The following is a 14,764-nucleotide window of genomic DNA, read 5'->3' as shown; positions in this document are numbered from 1 at the left end:
GCTTTAATTAGGACAAGGGGGAATGTAACCATTTTGAAATATGCCAGTGTGCTCTGTTCTTCTTAGCAAGAGAACAGAGAAACTATTTAACCATATCCTAAACTAGTATTGTTTTATCAGAGCCTTAGTGACCTGGGAGAAAAGAAACACTCAACTCAAGCCCACTATATTCATCCTATCCCACCTAAGGAGAAAGAAAAATACTTATGCACACTTGTACATTCCACAGTCCACATGCATAGCCTCATAAAAGACCAAAACCTAATAGTAGGACACTAAAGCACTTCTCCCCAACACACACATACCTTATCACAACATAACTAAAGGCATGTCTACAGTAGTTCCTTTTACCCAGTAACTCATGTCCAGATACCAAGAAAAAATGACAAGACATACAAAAAGACATAACAGATAGCTTGAAGAGATAGAACAAGACTCAAATATGGCAGGGATATAGGAATTATTAGATTGGTAATATAAAACAACTAGGATTAATATGATAAGGGCACTAATGGAGAAAGTAGACAGCATGCAAGAACCAATGGGCAATGTAAGCAAAGAGATGAAAAAATCTAAGACAACCTAAAAGAAATGCTAGAGATTAAAAACACTGAAATGGAAATGAAGAATGCCTTTGATGGGTATGAGTAGACTGGAAACTACTGAAGAGAACATCTCTGAGAATATCTCAACTGATGACTCCAAAACTGAACATCAAAGAGAAAACATACCAAAAACAAAGACAAAGAGTATCCATGAACTGTGTAATAACTGCAAAGTGTGGAATATATTTTAAAGGGAATATCAGAAGGAGAAGAAAGAGAGAAAGGAGTAGAATAAATATTTTAAACAATAATTTCCCCAAAGTGATGTCATAACAAATCACATATCCAAGAATCTCAGAGAACACCAAGAAAATAAATGCTTAAAAAATTACACTTAGGTATATAATTTTTAAACTACAGAAAATCAAAGATAAAGAAAACACTATTTTTAAAAACAGAGAAAACAAATCTTACTTATAGAAGAGCAAACATAAGAATTATTTCTGACTTTTCCTCAGAAACCATGCAAGGAAGAAGAGAGTGAAGTAAATAATTAAAGTGTTGAGAGGAAAAAAACCTTATTAACCTAGAATTCTGTAACCTGCAAAACTATCCTTCAAAAGTGAAGGAGACTAAAGGCTTTCTCACACAAACAAAAATTGAGTGGATTTGTTTTCAGGAAAGCTGCCTTTTAAGAAATGTAAAAGAAGTCATTTAGAGTAGAGAGAAGGAAAATTGTGTATGTCAGAAACGCATGTCTATCTACATAAAGAAAGGATGAGCATCAAAGGAGGAATAAGTGAAGATAAAATAAAATTTATTTTTCTTATTCTTAATTGACCTAAGATAATAGTTTATTCAAAAAAATAGTGACAATGTATTCAAATATATATATTTGTAATTGTGTATATATAAGTGAAATTAATTACAACAATGATATCAGGGACAGGAGAGAGAAATTGGTATTATCTTATTATAAGGTATTCACACTACTTGTGAGGTTTATAGTGTTTTTTGAAAGCAGAAATAGATTAGTTCTAAATGTATATTGCAATGTCTAGAGCAACTAATTTTAAAAGTTAAAGGCCAGGTACAGTGGCTCATGCCTGTAATCCTAGCACTTTGGGAGGCCAAGGCAGGTGGATCTCCTGAGGTCAGGAGTTCAAGACCAGCCTGTCCAACATGGTGAAAACCCCATCTCTACTAAAAATACAAAAAATTAGCCAGGTGTGGTCATGCATGCCTATAATCCCAGCTACCCAGGAGGCTGAGACAGGAGAATCACTTGAACCTGGGAGACAGAGGTTCCAGTGAGCTGAGACTATGCCATTGCACTCTAGACTGGGTGACAGAGTGAGACTTCATCTCAAAAAAAAAAAAAAGTTAAAGAAAAGAAGCATAATTGGTATACTAAAAAAGAAGAAAAAATAAAATGACTAAACATAGAAAAAAGAGAAGACAAAATTAGGAACAAAGAAAAAGGATAACAGATAACAGTAACACATATGGGAACTATTAATACAATGATATCAGTAATTTTAAACATCAGTGATCTAAATATACCAATTAAAAGAGATTGTCAGAAATATCAAAAGAACAAAACCAAACTCTATGTTGTCTACAAGAAACACACTCTAAATATAAAGATGCATACTGATTAAAACTAAGCAAATGGAGAAAAATATACCATGTTTATACTAATTGAACAAAGTTGGAGTAGCTATATTAATTTTAGACAGAGTAGATGTCAGAGCAAGAAAAGTTATCAAGAATATAAAAGGATATTGCATGATGATAAAGGGGTCAATTACACAAGAAGTCATAACAATCTTTAATGTGTATGTGCCTAACATCAGAGAATCAAAATACATTAGGCAAAAACTGACAAAACTACAAGGAAAAAATTAAATAAATCCACTATTATAGTTGGAGACTTCAACACCCCTATATTAGTACTGAACAGATCCATCAAGTGGAACATCAGTATGGACATAAGTTAAAATCAACAACACCATCAATCAACTGAATATAATGGACATTTATTAGCTACCTCTCCTAACAACAGCAGAATACACATTCTTCTCAAACACATGTGGGACATTCACCAAAAATAGACCACATTCTGGGCCACAGAACATACCATTAAGGTAAATGTAAAAGAATAGAAATCACACATTGCTTGCTCTCAGACCACAAAGGAATTAAACCAGAGATTAATAACAGACAGCCAGAAAATCCCAAATCTCAGAGATGGCATAACACATTTATAAATATCCACAGGTCTAAGAAGAACTCTCAAGAAATACTTTAAAATATTTGAAATGAAATGAAAATGAAAAGACAATTTATCAAATTTTGTTAGCCACAAACAAAGCAGTAAAAGGAAATATATATTAACAGCATTGTATGCCTATATTAGAAAAGAAGAAATCTAAAATCAATTATCTAAGCTCCCATCTTAGGAAACTAGACAAAGAGGCATAAATTAAAGCAAAAGTAAGGAAAAGACATGAAATCATAAAAATTAGAGCAGGAATCAATGAAATTAACAATGGGAAATCAATACAGGGAATCAATGAAACCAAAAGCTGGTTCTGTGAAAACTTCAGTACAATAGATAAGCCTCTACCCAAGCTAACTAAGAAAAAAGTGAGATGACACAAACTACTAGTATCAGAAATGAAATGAAAGAGGGGACATCACTAAGGTTGCATGGACATTAAAAGGATAATCAATAAATACATTTTTTTAAAACCCTATGACCACAAATTTGATAACCCAAATAAAATGAGCCAATTCCTTGAAAGACAAATCGTCAAAACTCACAGGAAAAACTGAATAATCTGAATAGTCTTGTACTTATTAAATAAATTAAATCAACAGTTGATAATCTTCTGAAAAAGAAAACACCAGGTCAAGATGGGTTTATCCAAGAATTCTACCAAACATTTAACAGAGAAATTATCCTCTATAATCTGCTTCAGAAGACAGAAGCAGAAAATTTTTCTCAATTCATTCTATAAGGCCAGCATTGTCCTAATAGCAAAACTAGGCAAAGACATTATAAGAAATGAAAACTACAGACCAATACTTCTAATGAACATAGCTGCAAAAATCCTCAACAAAATATCACCAAACTGAATACAGCAATGTATTTAAAAAATTATACACCACAACCAAGTGAATTTTTTTTAGATATGCAAGGCTTGGAAATCCAGGTACAGACATACTGGGAGAGAGAAGTCTGTGTGTCCTGGCAAGAACTCTTATTTACACTTGACACACAGGGTTGTCAACAGAGACTGAAAGTCACAAGAAAAGCACTATTACACACTTAAGTCTTCTCTAAATAACCAACCAGAAAGACAAGTCCAGGGACTATCCGTGGGCTGCCACACTGACGCAGAACCCTGAGAGCCAGAGTGCAAAATAATATGTGGCGGTATGGTTTCACTAGAGGGAATACATACAAGCTCTGAGTATATACAAACTCTGCGGCTCCTCCTCCCTCCCACCTACTACTCCCCGACCCCAGCCTGGCCACCTGACAGACTTTGACAGAAGAAGGATTTGTTTAGTTACTGCAAAGCAAACACTTCTCCTGGCTGAGCTCTTGGGCAGAGAACTCACTGAATGACCACCATTCACCTTTCATTGTAGTGCAGGGGAACCCAAGGCCACTGGCACACTCAGGTAGAGCCCTAGTATCAAACCTCAGCATCACTAAATAGAGCAGATCTCTTTATCTTGTTTTACAGTGGAAACCGAGGTCTAATATATGAGACTTACAGGAAGAGAATCTCTCTTTAAGGGCATGGGTTTAAAAGCAATAGGGCCTGGTGCCGGACTCTTTAAGGTGCAAATTCCAAGGTTTGCCATTTGCTAGCTATGTGATCTGGGAAAATTAATCTCCATACTTCCATTTTCTCATCTACAAATGGGATCAAAGTAGCACTTGTTTTCAGAGCTTTTTTAAGTATTTAATTAGTTGATATACTTGAAGGGCTTAGAACAGTGTCTGCCACAAAGTCAGACTTTCGAGTGTCAAAATCAGGTAACTGAGGCAAAGTAAATAAGGAATGAGTAGATAACCTCAGGGAAAAAAAAGTCTAGTATATTAGAAAGAAGACCAGGCTTGACCTGAGTAGGTGGAGACTGGCATTTCTTGGCTCTACCACAAGTCAGCCATGTCTTAAGTAAATCATTTAAAGTCTTTAGGCCTTTTTTTCCTTTTTCTTTTCTTTTCTTTTTTTCATTTTTTTTTTTTTTTTTTTTTTTTTTTTGCAACTTGATCTAGCAATATCAATCTCTTTCCAGGATTGCTATAAAAACCCATGAGATGGAGACACCAACACATTGTAAATTGGTGTTCTACAGATGTTAACTATAAGCCCTCTTATTTCTTTTGTTTTGTTTTGTTTTGTTTTTATGAGGAGAGTCCCAACCTCTAAAAGTTCACAAGGAATGAATTTGGTATTTTCTTTCTTTTTTTTTTCAAAAAGGAAGAAAGAAAGAGAGAAAGAAAAGGGGAAAAAAGGGGAAAAAAAGAAGAGGAAGAAAAGGAAGACAAAGAGGGAGAGAGAACGGGAGTATTGCTTTATTGCCCAGGCTAGAATGCAGTCTAAAAATGGGAATTGAAAACCTCTTTTATGCCAATAATTGTGCTTAACAATGGAGACAGGAGGGAATAAGGGAAGAAAATAACAAACAAGCAGCCAACCAACATTTCATTTAAACCTATGAAATGCTATGCAATTACTGAGGAGTGATTTACTTCCAATTATGTAGTCACTTTTGGAATAGGTGTGATATAGTACTGATAAGAATCTATGTTTTGTGTATTTGAAGTGGAGAGTTCTATAAATGTTTATTAAGTTTACTTGTTCCGGGTCTGAGTTCAAGTCCTGGATAGCTTTGTTAATTTTCTGTCTCGTTGATCTGTCTAATATTGACAATGTGATGTTATAGTCTCCCACTATTATTGTGTGGGAGTTTAAGTCTCTTTATAAGTCATTAAGAACTTGTCTTATGTATCTGGGTGCTCCTGTATTGGGTGCGTATATATTTAAGATCGTTAGCTCTTCTCGTTGCATTGATCCTTATACCATTATGTAATGTCCTTCTTTGCCTCTTTTGATCTTTGTTGGTTTAAAGTCTATTTTATCAGAGGCGAGAATTGCAACTCCTGCTTTTTATTTATTTATTTATGTTTGCTCTCCGTTTGGTTGGTAAAGCTTCCTCCATCCCTTTGTTTTGAGCCTTTGTGTATCATTGCATGTGAGATGGGTCTGGATGCAGCATACCGATGAGTTTTGGCTTTTTCCTGTCTGTATCTTTTGATTGGGGGATGTAGTTGATTTAAATTTAGGATTAATAATAATATATGTGAGTTTAATACTGCCATTTGATGCTAGCTGGCTATTTTGCCCATTAGTTGATGTAGATTCCTCATTATGTGAATGCTCTTTACTTTCTGATATATTTTTGGAAAGGCTGATACAGGTTGTTCCTTTATATGTGTAGTGCTTCTTTCAGAAGCTCTTGTAAAGCAGGCCTGGTGGTGGTGAAATCTCTAAGTACTTGCTTGTTCGTGAAAGATTTTATTTTTCCTTTGCTTGTGAAGCTTAGTTTGGCTGGATGTGAAATTCTGAGTTGAAAGTTCTTTTCTTTAAGGATGTTGAATATTGGCCCCCACTCTTTTCTGGCTTGTAGGGTTTCTGCTGAGAGATCTGCTGTAAGTCTGATAGGTTTCCCTTTGTGGGTAACCTGACCTTTCTCTCTGGCTGCTCTTAGTATTTTCTCCTTCATTTCAACCCTAATGAATCTGACGATTATGTGCCTTGGGGTTGGTCTTCTTGAGGAGTATCTTTGTGGTGGTCTCTGTAATACCTGGAGTTAAATATTGTCCTGCCTTACTAGGTTGGGAAAGTTTTCCTGAATAACCTCCTGAAGAGTATTTTCCAACTTGGATTCATTCTCTTCGTCACATTCAGGTACACCTATCAAATGTAGATTAGGTCTTTTCATATAGTCCCATATTTCTTGGAGACTTTGCTCATTCTTTTTTACCCTTTTTTCTCTAATCTTGTCTTCTCATTTTATTTCATTAAGTTGGTCTTCGACTTCTGATATCCTTTCTTCTGCTTGATCAATTCGACTGTTAAAACTTGTGCTTACTTCGTGAAGTTCTTGTATTGTGTTTTTCAGCTCAATTAATTCACTTATATTCCTCTCTAAATTGTCTATTCTCATTAGCATTTCATCAAACCTTTTTCTCAAAGTTCTTAATTTCTTTGCATTGGTTTAGAACAAGTTCTTTTAATTCACAGAAGTTTCTTATCATCCACCTTTTGAAGCCTATTTCTGTTAATGGAATGCACTCATTCTCCATCAGGCCTTGATCCGTTGCTGATGAGGAACTGTGATCCCCTGTAGAGGGAGAGGCATTCTGATTTGGGGTATTCTCTGCCTTTTTAGGCTGGTTTCTTCCTTTCATTATAAATTTATCCATCATCTTTGTAATTACCAACTTCCTAATTAGGTCTCTGAGTGGACATCCAACTTGTTGATTCCCAGTGCCAAAATCTGAGCAATCCACTGCGCCGGCCAAAACAGCGGTGTTAAGATTGATGGTGCTTTTCTGCCCGGGAATCTCCGGTCTGGCTCCCTTTGACTGCCTTCCCGGAGCTCCAAACGTCGGCCAAAAGGGGACCCAGTCCCACTTACTCTGCACCAAGAACCGCCACACCGAGGCGCCGGCAAAACCACCACACCGGCCACAAGAGTCGTGCTGGCGACCCGTGGGGCTCCTCCGCTGGGAATCTCCTGGTCTGTGAGCAACATAAATTCATCTGAAAGTGTGGCATCCTCTCATTCTCTGCGCTTTTACTGGGAGCTACAATCCTGAGCTGCTAGTGATCAGCCATCTTGGATCTCTCTCTTGGATCTTTTCTTTTGTAACAGTAATAAAACTGTCAATAAAGACATATACTTCGCATACATATAATTCACTCATTAAAAGCATACAATGAGAGGTTTTTGGTATTTTCACAGAGTTGTGCAACCATCACCATATCAATTTTGGAATATTTTTATCATCCTCCAGAAGAAACCCCATATTCTTTAGCAGTAACCCCATTCCTCACATTCCTCTGAGAATCAGGTAACCATTCATCTACTTTCTGTCTATACGAATTTGCCTATTCTGGACATTTCATATAGATGGAATCATACAATGCATGATCTTTTGTAACAGGGCTCTCTGACAGCATAATGTTTTCAAGATTCATCATATTTTATCAGTACTTACCCCTTTTACTGATGAAAGATATTCTATTATATGGAATCACATACCACATTTTATTATGCACCCATCAGTTGATGATAAATTTGAATCATTTCTACTTTTGGCTAACATGAATAATGCCTCAATGAACATTCATGGACAAGTTTTGTGTGGCATATGTTTTCAGTTCTCTTGAGTATATACCTAGAGGTGGAACTACTAAATTGGTCAGATGATTAATTCTATGTTTAAAGTTGAGGAACTGCCAAAATATTTTTCAAAGAAGGGGCATACTAGCAGTGACTGAGGCTCCCAATTTCTGCACATCCCTATTAACACTTGTTATGATTTATTTTTTTATTGTAGCCAGTCTAGTGAGTATGAAATGCCATTTCACTATTGTTTTGATTTACATTACCTTGATGGTTAATGATATGAGCATCTTTTCCCATGCTTATTGTCCATTTATATGTCTTCTGTGGAGCAATGTCTATTCAGGTTATTTCACTACTTTAAATTGAGTTATTTGTGTTTATTATTTTATTTTTATGTATACAGAATAGTTGTACATATTTATGAGGTACATATGATATTGTGATATAACCATACAATATGTACTGATCAAAATTGAGTAATTGGGATATCCATCACTTCATTTATCATTCGGCACAGAAAAGGAAACAATCAACAAAGTGAAGAGACAATCTATGGAATAAAAGGAAATATTTGCAAATCATCCATTTGACGAAGATTAGTAACCAGAATATATAAGGAACTCTAATAACTCAATAGCAAAAAAGCAAATAATGCAATTTTAAAATGGGCAAAAGATCTGAATAGATATTTCTCAAGAGAAGATATATACGTGCCTATCAGGTAATCATCAGGGAAATTCAAATCAAAACCACAATGAGATATCACCTCACTCCAATTAAAATGGCTATTACTAAAAAGACAAAAATGACAAGCATTTATCATTTATTTGTGTTGGGTACATTTCAAGCTTATCTTCTAGCTATTTTGAAATATGCAATAAATTATTGTTAACTATAGTCACCTTACTTTCCTAGTGAACACTAGATTTTATTCTTCTATCAACCTATTTTCTTGTGTTCATTAACCAACCCCTTTTTATCCCACCCCTCCCTGCTACCTTTCCCAGCCTCTGGCAACCATCATTCTATTCACTACCTCCATGAGATCAATTTTTTTTAGCTCCCATGTGAGTGAGAACATGCAATATTTGTCTTTCTGTGCCTGTTTTATTTCACTTAACATAATGTTCTCCATGCTGCTGCAAATGACAAGACTTCATTTTTTTATGGCTGAAAAATTTTCCAGTGTGTATAAACCACATTTTCTTCATTCATTCATTGATAGACACTTAGGTTGATTTTATATTTTGACTATTGTGAATAGCACTGCAATAAACATGAGAGTGCAAATAATATCTTTGATATACTGATTTCCATATATACACATACACACATACACACCCAGGAGTGGGACTGTTTGATTTTGTACAGTAGCTCTATTTTCAGTTGTTTTTTTTTTTTTTAGAAACTTCCATAATGTTTTCCACAGTGGCTGTGCTAATTTACATTGCCACCAACAGTACAGTGTACGAGCATTTCCCTTTCTCCATATCCTCGACAGCATTTGTTTTTTGTTTTTGTTTTGTTTTGTTTTTGTCTTTTGATAATAGCCATTTTAACCATGAGGGAGATGATATTTTATTGTGGTTTTGTTTTGCATTTCCCTAATGATTAGTGATGTTGAGCATTTTTTCATATACCTAATGGTCATTTGTATGTCTTCCTTTGAGAAGCATCAATTCAGATCCTTTGCTCACTTTTAATTGAATGATTTCTTTTTGCTGTTGAGTTGTTTGAGTTTCTTGTACATTCTGGTTACTAATTCATTGTCAGATAAACACTTTGAAAATATATTCTTTTTATCTTTAAGTTGTATCTTCAGTTTTTTTATTGTTTCCTTTGCTGTGTATAAGCTTTGATATAATCCCATTTGTTAGTTTTGTCCTTTGTTGCTTGTGCTTCTAAAGGTAATTTTTGGTAGCTACTGTATAATAAACGAGATTGCTTTCTTGATTTCTTTTTTTGGGTAGTTCACTATTAGCTAATATAGAAACACTACTGATATCTGTATGTTAATTTTATATCCTGCAACTTTACTGAATTCCTTTACCAATTCTAACAGTTTTTTGGTGAAGTCTTTAGAATTTTTCCAAATATTAGATCATGTCACCTGCAAACAAGAATAATTTGACTTTTTCCTTTCCAATTTGGTTGCCCTTTCTGTCTCTTTTGTTTGATTGCTCTGGCTGTGACTTCTGGTACTATGCTCAATAGGAGTGGTGAAAGTGAGCATCTTTGTCTTATTCCAGATCTTGGATGAAAAGCTTTCCATTTTTACCCATTCACTACATTGCTAGATGGGAGTTTGTCCATATGTGACCTTCATTGTTTTGAGGTATGTTCTTTCTTTTCCTAGTGTTTTGAGTTTTTATCATGAAGGGATATTAAATTTCATTGAGTGATTTATAGTATTTTTTGAAATGATTTAAATAATACAGTTTTTTTTTTGTTCTTGATTCTATTAATGTGATGTACCACATTTATTGATTTGTGTATGTTGACCCATCCTTGCATTCCTGGGATGAATCCCACTGATAATAATGAATAATCTTTTTAATGTGTGGTTGAATTCAATTTGCTGGTATTTTATTGAAGATTTTTGCATCTATGTTCATCAATGATGTTGGCCTGTAGTTTTCTTTTTGGTTGTTGTGCCTTTGTCTGGTTTTGGTATCAGGGTGATTCTCACCTCACAAAATGAGTTTGGGAGTATTCCCTCTTCCTCATTTTTCTGAGTTTGAGTAGAATTGGCATTAGTTCTTGAAATGTTTAGTGGAATTCTAGCAGTGAAGGCATCAGGTCCTGGACTTTTCTATGATGGGAAACGTTTTATTAATGTTTTTATCTTTATGTGTTACCGGTCTGTTCCAGTTTTCTGTTTCTTCATGGTTTAATCTTGGCAAGTTGTATGTGTCTAGGAACATATCCATTTCTTCTGTGTTTTGAAATGTATTGGCATATAGTTGCTCATAATGGTCTCTAATGATATTGTGAATTTCTCCTTTGTGAATTTCTTCTTTGTAATGTCTCTTTTGTTGTCTCTGGTTTTATTTAATCAGAGTCTTCTCCCTTTTTGTCTTTTTAGTCTAGTTAGTGATTTATCCATTTTATATGTTTTCAAAATGCCAACTTTTTATTTCATTGATCCTTTGTCATTTTCTTAGTTTCTATTTTGTTTAGTTCTTCTGTGATCTGTATTATTTCTTTCCTTTACTAATTTTGGATGTGGTGTGTTCCTGAATTTCTAGTTCCTTGAGGTGCATCTTTAGATTGTTTACTTGAAGTCTTTCTACTTTTTTGATGTAGGCATTTATTGCTATAAACTTGCCTGTTAGCACCACCTTTGCTGTATCCTACAGGTTTTGTACGTTGTGTTTTCATTTTCATCTGTTTTAAGATTTTTTTAAATTTCTTTTTAAATTTATTCATGATTCATTAGTCATTCAGGAGCATTTTAAATTTTCAGTTGTTTGTATAGTTTCTAAGGTTCCTCTTGTTATCAATTTCTAGTTGTATACCCTTCTGGTCAGAAAAGGTGCTTGATGCAGTTTCTGTTTCTTTGAACTTGTTGGGACTTGCTTTATGGCCTTCAGTATGGTTTCCTCTAAATAGTGTTCCATGGGTTGATGAGAAGAATATGTATGCAGCAGTTGTTTGAAATGTTTTTGTGAATGTCAGCTAAGTCCATTTGGTCTGGAGCGCAATTTAATTCTGATGTTTCTTTGGTAAATTTCTATTTACATGATCTGCCCATTACTGAAAGTGGAGCACTGAAATTCCCTACTATAATTGTATTACAGTCTATTTATACCTTTAGCTCTATTAATGTTAGCTTTACGTGTTTGGATACTCCAATGATGGTTGCATACATAATTAAAATTGCTATATTCTCTTGCTGAATTGAACCTTTTATCATATAATTACTTCCTTTGTCTCTTCATAGTTTTGACTTGAATATTTTATATTTCAAAAATTATAAAAAAATATTTTATCTGATATATGTGTAGCTACTACTTCTCTTTCTGGGGTTTCCTTTTGCATGGAATATCTTTTTTCAAGCTCTTCACTTTCAGTCTATGTGTATCTTTATAGGTGAAGTAGGTTTCTTGTAGGAGAATATTCTTGGGTCTTTTTATTCATTCAGCCACTCTACATCTTTTAATTGGAGAATTTAGTCCATTTCCATTTAACATTACTGTTGATGGTAAGGACTTACTACTGTCATTTTGTTATTTTTTTTCTCTGGTTGTTTTGTGTGTCTTCTCTCCCTTTCTTCCTTTCCCACTATTTTCTTTTGTGGACAAGTGATTTTCACTGGTAGTATGTTTTCTTTTTCTTTTAGTATATTCATTAATAGGTTTTGCTTTGTGGTTACCATGAGGCTTCCAAAAAATACATTATAGCTATAGCAAATTATTTTAAACTGATGACACAATGAAAAGAAATAAATAATCACAAAAACTTTAAAAATGTACACTAACTTCATCTCCCCATTTTCTTTTTGTTTTTTATAAATTTTTATATTGTCTATATCTTAAGAAATTGTAGTTATTATTTTTGATAGATTTGTCTTTTAGTTTTCATGCTAAAGATAGCAGTAGTGAATATATCACTATTATGGTATTACAGTATTATGAATTTGTCTGCAGATTGACTTTTATTAGTGAATTTTATACCTTCAGATGATTTTTTGTTACACATTTTTTTCTTTCAGACTAAAGAACTCTCTTCAGCATTTCTTGTAAAATAAATTCCCTTGGCTTTTGTCTGTCTGAGAAAGTCTTTATTTCTCCTTCATATTTGAAGTATAGCTTTGCTGGATATAGTACACTTGGTTGAATGTTTTATTTCCTTCAGCATTTTGTATCTGTCATTTCACTTTCTCCTGGCCTATAAGGTTTCCACTGAGAAGTCTGCTGCCAGGTATATCAAAGTCCCTTTATATGTTATTTGCTTCTTTCCAATTGCTGCTTTTAGAGTCTTTTCATTGTCCTTGACCTTTAAAAACTTTATTATTTTATGTCTCAGACTAGTTTTATTTGGGTTGGATCTGCTAAGTATTCATTAGTCTCTTGCACCTGGATATTCATAACTTTCTCTGGGTTTTGGAAGTTATTATTTCTTTAAAAAATCTTTATATCTCAATTTATTTTTCTCACTACATCCTCTTTATGACCACCAACTCTTAGATTTTTTTCCCTTTTGAGGCTATTTTCTAGATCTTGTAAATGTACTTTATTTTTTTCATTGTTTTTTTCTCCTCTGACTGTGTATTTTCAAATAGCCTATCTTTCATCTCACTAGTTCTTTCTTCTGCTTGATCAGTTTTGCTGTTGAGACACTCTGCTGCATTCTTCTTTTCAATTTGATTTTTCAGCTCCAAGATATCTGTTGGATTTTTTTTATTATTAATTCAATCTCTTTGTCAAATTTCTTTGATAATATTCTGAATTCCTTCTTTGTGTTATCTTGAAAATCACTGAGCTTCCTCAAGATAGCAATTTTGAACTCCCTGAGAGGTCACATATCTCTGTCACTGTAGAATTGGTCACTGATGCCTTATTTAGTCTGTTTGGTGAGGTCATATTATCCTGAAAGTTCTTGATGTTTGTAGACATTTGTCCATTTCTGGCATAGAAAAGTTAGGTATTTATTTCCGTCTTCACAGCCTAGCCTTGTTTGTACCAATTCTTTAGAGGGCTAATTTTTTTCATTCTTAATAAGGTGTTTAGTTATGCAGATAGTTGTTCAATTTGATGTTCCTGCAGGAAGTTCACTTGCAGGAAGGTTCTATTTGGTCATCTTGTTCTGCCTCTCTCCCATCTTTAAATTATTGACTAGTATGGGTTCTTTTTATATTCTATATACAAATCCCATATTAGATACATAATTTTAAAATATTTTCTCTCATTTGGTGGATTGTCTTGTCACTTCCTCAATGGTGTCCTTGGAAGCACAAAAATTTTTAATTTTGATCAAGTTCAATTAATCTATTTTTTTGTTGTTGCTTATGCTTTTAGTGACATATCTTAGTAATGTTTATTCAGTACAAGGTCATGAAGATTTGTTACTGTTTTGTTCTGACAGTTTTAGTTCTTATGTTCATATTTTCAATCCATTTTGAGTTAATTTTTGTATATGCTATGATGGAGCCCAACTTCATTATTTTGCCTGTGGATAGCCAGTTGTCACAGTGTCATTTATTTAAAAGACTACTCCTTTTTCATTGAATTGTTTTAATGCTCTTGTAAAGCATCAATTAATATAAATATGGTGGTTTATTTCTGGTCTCTCTGTTCTATTCCATTGATCTGTATGTCTATCTTTAAGTCTTTACCATACTGTCTTGTTTAATATAGCTTTGCAGTAAGTTTTTAAATTGAGAAGTGTAAGTTCTCCAACTTTGTTCTTCTTTTTCAATATTGTTTTGACTATTTAGGTCCCTTAACTTTCTGTATAAATTTTAGGATCAGCTTGTCAATTTCCATAAAGAAGGCAAATGGCATTTTGATGTGGGTTACACTGAATCCACTTGCCATCTTAACAATGTTAAGTCTTCTGATTCATGAACATGAGATGTCTTTCTACTTAGTTAAATCTTCTTTGATTTCTTTCAACAATATTTTCTGGTGATAACAGTCTACTTTGCATTTATTTTATTAACTTTATTTCTAAGTATTTTATTATTTAGATGCTTTTAAAAGTATAATTGTTTTCTTAATTTTATTTTCAGATTGTTCAATACAAGTTTATAGAAATACAACTAGATTTTGTATTGA

This window comes from Aotus nancymaae, unplaced genomic scaffold (assembly GCF_030222135.1).
Source record: "Aotus nancymaae isolate 86718 unplaced genomic scaffold, 86718_ANA_hifiasm-v0.15.2.pri h1tg000041l, whole genome shotgun sequence".
NCBI lineage: Eukaryota > Metazoa > Chordata > Mammalia > Primates > Aotidae > Aotus > Aotus nancymaae.
Note: the sequence above shows the minus strand (reverse complement) of the source record.